Genomic DNA, 6510 nt, shown 5'->3' with positions numbered 1-6510 from the left:
GCAAGAGTCCGGAGCAGAGCTCCTAGCAACTCTTGGCTAATTTGACCTTAGAGATTGCATGTGTGCAAGGTCGAGCAGGCAGGCACTCCTCTGCTGAATCCACACAGAGGAGAAGTGAGGCTTAGAGAAAAGCAAGGTACTCAAAGATGTGTGCAAGAACGTTCCTTGCAACACTGTTCATGTTTGACAGTGAAAATGTCCACCAGTGGAGAATAGGTACCCTGTGGTATATACAGTATTATACATAAAGCCAACAGTTAGAGCGAGTAGACTCGAGCCAGTGTAAGGGTCCATGTTGTGAAATACAGTGTGCGAGTGGGTGGGAAGTGAATCACAGAGGATGCATAGAGCTTCGTGTTTATGTAAAGCTTTACAGCTTATAAAACAAGACCAGATTATGTTTATAGAGGTATAAATATATCACAAATATTTAAAACAAACATGAGTAAGATAAACACTAACTGCATAATAGTGGTTACCTTTGGGAACGTATGGGATTAGTGAAAGGTACCAAGAAGATGCTAAAATGGCTTATTTCATAAGACAAAAAAAGAACTGGAAACAAATATGCGATCAGTGACAAGATTTGGTAAAGCTGAGCAAAGGGTCTAAGGCTATTCCTCCCCGTCTTGGTCAAGTTCTGCTTCAAGGATGCTAAATAACCCCCAAAGCTTACACCAGCGAACTTGAATTTCCTGCTCTGGGCACTGCGGGTCCCTGGAGGCTCAGCTGGGCCTGGCTCCAGGCTGGATTTTGGGTTCAAGCGTGTTCCGGTGTTTCCTCACTCTGGACTAGCGGCTTCCCGAAAGCTCCTTCTTTGCGTGGCAGAGCGCAGAAGTGCGAGGGTCTGAGCCAAACCACACAAACACTTTTGAAGCTGCTGCTCATGTCACATTTGGTCACTTTCCACTGGCCAAAGCCAGACACGCCTGGCCAAACCCAACCTCCCCCGGGGCAGGGAAGTGTACTCCTCTCGTGGAGGAGAGGGACGGAAGGGTATTGTCAACCTATAATAAAATCTATCACAATCATAGAATCTATTTATTTATTTTTAAAGATTTTATTTATTTATTTGGCAGAGAGAGAGAGAGACAGCGAGAGAGGGAACACAAGCAGGGGGAGTGGGAGAGGGAGAAGCAGGCCTCCGGCAGGGCAGGAACCCCGATGTGGGGCTCGATCCCAGGACCCTGGGATCATGACCTGAGCCGAAGGCAGACGCGTAACAACTGAGCCACCCAGACGGCCCCATAGAATCTATTTTAATCCATTGAAAATAGTCTCAGTAAAGTTAAGAGGGAGTAAGTTTCCTGTGACCTGTCCTAGAAGAGATTCCCATTGGAACTGCCTGTTCGGGGGCATCTCTGCCATGATAAGCATGAATCAAGGCTGGCTTTCAACATTTGAAAAAGCCCAGGATTAAAAACTCCGCAGCACTCTCTTCTGGGATTTGGGGATCTCTGCTGGCTGCAGCTTGGGTGCTCTAACCTTTGTGCTTGCATGGATTTTAAGGCAGATACCCTCTATGGCTGGCGTTGGGGGGCTGGGGCTTGTGCCATAGTAGTCTTTGGATATACGAATTCAAGTTATACCATTCCCATATATGCAATTTGAATAAACAAACAAGAGAAGGTGGGCCTAGCCAAGTGATTACTGCAGCCAAAAACTAGTCTTTGGTGCTCTTTTGACAAATGGTTTTTCTAAATCTGGGAGCATTGCTTTTCAAAAGTATTATTTACATACTGAGACAATTAGGTGAGGAGTCTTACCTTTGCGTTTGAATCACTTTTAGTTGTCCTTTGATGTTAGCGAAAAGAAAGAACAGGAGGTGAGTTCAGGAGCTGAATTAAGGCTCCCAAATTATTTCACTTGTAGTTTAGGGGTTTTAGTCCAATTTAGGAGCCCAGGAATTGAACCCCTTGACCAGAGACGTGCACTGTGGTTGCTGTCCATGATCCTTAGAAAAATGGAAACCTTCTACGTTTCTGCAAATTATTTTTGTGTGTATGGCTGTCTCTTCTGCGGGTACATGTGGCTCTACTTCATTCTTCTTAACATCTGCCTAGTATTCCATTTTATGGATTAACTGTAGTTGATCCAACTAATTCCTCACTGATAGACTTTAAGTTACTTGCTGTTGTTTACTGTAACAAACGGCAAAGAACCATCTTTCCATGTACACTCCCATGGACATGGGGTCTTTCTGTAGGAAAAAATTCTTAGAAGTGGCATTTCTGGGTCAAAGGTTATATGCATTTTGAATTTTGATACATACAACCAAATGGCTCTCCAAAATGGTTGGATCAGTTTGCACTCCTGCCAAGAGGGGATGAGAGGGCCCATTTCATTGCTCAGAATTTAAAAGTGCTTAATCAGACACGGGCTTGATGAACACTTCAGATGCTGTTAAAAAAATACAGAGGCTGCCTGTTTCTGTCAGGGACACGCCTCTGCTGTGCTGCTCCCCGGGCTGGCCGGGTAGGTCTCAGCCTGCCCACCCTAGAGCCCGCTGCCCCCGATTTTTCCGTCCAGGCCTCTCCTGTGAACGTTTGAGTGCATCCATGTCACGAGGAAGGTTGAGAGAAAGTAGATAAATGATGATGTATTTTTTTTTTTTTTTTGGATAACTGATAATGTAGAAGCAGCTTGGCAGCCACTTTCTGCGGCTAGAACGCTGCTCTAAGAATCTCAAGCCACTCATTCTACAGTAACATTTTTTATAATCACTTAGGAAAAATTGAAGAACAATAACTCTCTTTGATTAACTCCAATGCCTTTACCACAAATGATGCATGATTTATTTTATTTAGTCTGTATTTTTAAATCATCTTTTTAGGTTTGTGAAGCCTGTTTTGGAACACGAAGTGGCTGTTTGCTCCGAATACAGCTGACCAGCACAGAGCCCGTCCGGGAGGGCCATCAGAGCTCTTGCCGCTGCTGAGCTGGCCTCCCCGGCCACGTGCAGAGGGCAGTCTCCCTAATACGGTAACCAGGATGTTGCCACATCAACTGCGCAGCTTCCTGACCTACCCCGGGATTGCAATGCTCTGCTGGGAAACTGTGAGTAGGGTCAATGCTTTGAGGAGGCCGAAGTCCTAGGTTTGATTCTCAGGAGAGCCAGGTGGCCTTATTCTCACTCTTGTCTTCAGGCGGGGCCAGGAGACCAGCAGAAGCAACTCCCCTTGGTGGCAAGAGCCAATCAGGTTAAGTGGATTCCCAAATGCGCTCAATCCTAACTACTTGCCCCCAGATCCTTTCATTTAGGCGAGTCGTTCTCCATCTTGGCTGCTCAGAGGATCATGTGGGGGGCTGTCACAGCTGCCAGCCTCCGAGCCATATCCCAAGCACGGTGACAGCAGAATCTCTGGGGCATCTGCCTGGGAGCAGGGCTAAGGAGGAGAAGCACCGATGCCCGCCCTCAGTCAGGAGCCCTGGGTCGGGGGTTCGCGTCCAGGCTCCAGGATCGTCTGTGCCCCGAATCTCTGATGCCTGGTTACTCTCCCACTACTCTCTGATGACCTTTAAAAAAGTTAATTCTTCCTCCTCTTTCCCTGCTCCGGCCTGTCATTGAACTCACCCAGCTGATTGTGGCGCTTGTGATTGAGAACCTCTTCTGACCGCTTCCCTTTCCCCAGAAATTAACGTGATCATTAAGGCTTATAATTTCACTCACCAGTGCTATCAATCAAGGGGTTGCGAAACAGAGTTAAGAGTCCTTTTGTAATTGGCAGCAGCCTGTGATTCAGAGAAGAGCATCCAGGGGCTGTGGGGAGGCTGAAGCAGGGGCGGGCCTGGTGTGCAGGGAGGGGCTGTGCCCCGTTGAACTGACTCCCCAGGCTCCTTGCGGCCTGCTCCCCCAGGGCCCAGCGAGCTCCCAGCTGCATCAGCCCTACACGTCAAAAGGGCGAACAGTTCTTGCCAACACTTCAGGCTACCCCTTGCCCACCCCACACTCTCTGCAAGGGGAAGGAAGACCTCTTCAGGACTCAGGAATAGGAAAGAGCAATGGATTCTTTAGACACTGGGCAACTCAGAGTCGTGTCAGGCGAGGGCAGTGGGTCCAGATTATCTGTAGTTCAGAAGCGGGGGTTGAGGCTGTCAGGCCTAAGGAGGAGCCCTCTTCCCCAATCCCTTTGTTCAGAGATCCTTCGGAACCCCATAAACAGCAGCTAAGCGGGGAGCAGTGCACGCCCTGTGCCCCCTTCCCCAGCCCAGAGTACCTCCAGGCTTCCTCCTGCATGCAGGGGGCTGTGATCAGAGTGGCCCGGGGACAGCAGCTGTGTCCCCGCTCCAGGGAGGGTTGGCTTGGCTGATTCCGCTTCGAGCACACAGAGTGCTTGGTGCATTATCTCACACATACACAGGAGGTGGATTGTGGACCAGAGGTGACAGGGTAGTTATTTTTATTTTAAATAAAACATTATAACAACATTAAAAGTGACTTTCTTTTATTAGATAATAACATAGGAACATCTGGAGGGGGAAAATTGCACCTCCCTCCCACAACTATTTCCATGTTTGCCTATTTTTTCTGGTTCCTCCCCATGTACCTGTACATTTGAATAATTTTGAAAATGATTTAATATGTTGTTTGCATACCTTTCGGAGCATTTCACCCTTGCCTTTGTCTGGCTGAGATATCCATTTGGCTGAGAGAAATACTGGGATTTGATATAAAAAGAATGAAAGGAGAGGAGGAGGGGGAGGAGGAGGAGGATTCTGCTTCTTATCTGAAAAATAAGTTTAAACAACAATACAATAACATTACAAACCAGGCTTATTATTTTGAGTTTCCCAAATCTTTCATTCTCTCCTTTCTCTTTTCTTCTTCTTCTTCTTTTTTTTTTTTTGAGAGTGAGAGAGAGCACACGTGAGCAGGGTGGGGAGGGCCAGAGGGAGAGAGAGAGTCCCAAGCAGGCTCCACACCCAGCAGAGCCGGACGTGGGGCTCGATCTCACGACCCTGAGACCATGACCTGAGTCGAAATTAAGAGTCAGACACTTAACCAACTGAGCCACCCAGGGGCCCCATTCTTTCCTTTTTCAAAGGCAAAAGCTAGAGAACCAAGTTCACCGAGTTCTGTAGTATAGAGAAAATTCTGCTTTGGCTTATGACAGTGAAGCCATGGGGCGTGCTGCTTGATGGTTGAAGTAAAGGGAGGAAGTAAAAGAAAAGCTCCTTCCTTCCTACTTCTTGAGTTTGAGAGGAGAAGGAAACCAGAGAGTGAAACAGAGTGAACCAAGCCCATGTCTGTGTCCTAACTTCCAGACTTTTGACTTGGTGTTGGGGAGGGACATAGAGAAGTTAGGATAGCTTCCGGGGAAGAAGGAGCTTCCTGCTTCCACACCTGGATTCTGGTGGGCCACAGTACTCTGAGGCTGCTTCCACAATAGTCTTGGGGTGGCCATAGCAACCTGGCCCAGCGTGTGGAAAGAAAAGCGAGGTCCTAAGGTTTCAGTGTCTCTCAGTTTTCCTGTTATGTGGAAGCTGACCCAAGAAGTAGGGGCTGGCTATGGCAGGGCAAGGTGACAGACCAGCCCGCGGAGGGTCGGGGTGGATCCCTGGGTCTAGGACTGTCTGGAGAACTTGGCAGAGGTCCAGGAGTCAGCAGCCACCAAGACCTGAAGGGGGGCCCTGTCCTCCAGGAACCACCACAGTCTCTGACAAACCCGGAGCCCAGACCACGATGTAGAGCTACTGCAGTGCTTGGTGCAAATACCTACGGGTGGGCAACCCCTCAGCAGAGACCTTTCCAGAGACCAGTGGGGCAAGGGCACTGTTCCTTAGGACCCCAGTTCTGGCACATTTCTGCTGCACTAGCCCCCATTACATGGGGACACCTTCTTGGGGAGAAAAGCAGGGAGAAGGGCTCACTCTCTGGGAGACTGCAAAATACCCAAAGGGCTATTTAAATCACTCCCTGCTTGGGACGCCAGGGTGGCTCAGTCGTTAAGCGTCTGCCTTCGGTTCAGGTCATGATCCCAGGGTCCTGGGATCGAGCCCCACATCGGGCTCCCTGCTCCGCGGGGAGCCTGCTTCTCCCTCTCCCTCTGCCTGTGCTTTCTCTCTCCCTCTCTGTCTGATGAATAAATAAAATCTTTAAAAAATAAATAAATAAATCACCCCCCCGCAAGGTAAGATGCAAAGTGAATTTTTATCTCGAAGCAGCAGGTGTGAGTTTGTGAAGACCAGGTGAATTGTAGATAAACTAAAGAAATTGCATATCTCTGCAATTTGAATTGTAATGGGAGTTTCATTTGGGCCTCCTACATTGGCTCTAAGGAGCTGGGTGAGTCAATTGAACCATGCAATGGGTGAAAATAGATCTCCAAACTCCTGTCCAACTCTGGCATTCCGGCGCCGTCATCCAAAATAAGGATTCTGATTGGCGGAAGGGAATGAGACACCATAACCCCACGGGTATGATAGTCATCATTCGGTCATTCATTTCTTCACCCAGTGAGGCTGAGTGAGGGTCTCCTGTACAGCAGCCCGAGCTCCGGGGCCGGGACA

Source organism: Halichoerus grypus, chromosome 9, assembly GCF_964656455.1.
Source record: "Halichoerus grypus chromosome 9, mHalGry1.hap1.1, whole genome shotgun sequence".
Classification (NCBI taxonomy): domain Eukaryota; kingdom Metazoa; phylum Chordata; class Mammalia; order Carnivora; family Phocidae; genus Halichoerus; species Halichoerus grypus.
This window is presented reverse-complemented; position numbering follows the sequence as displayed.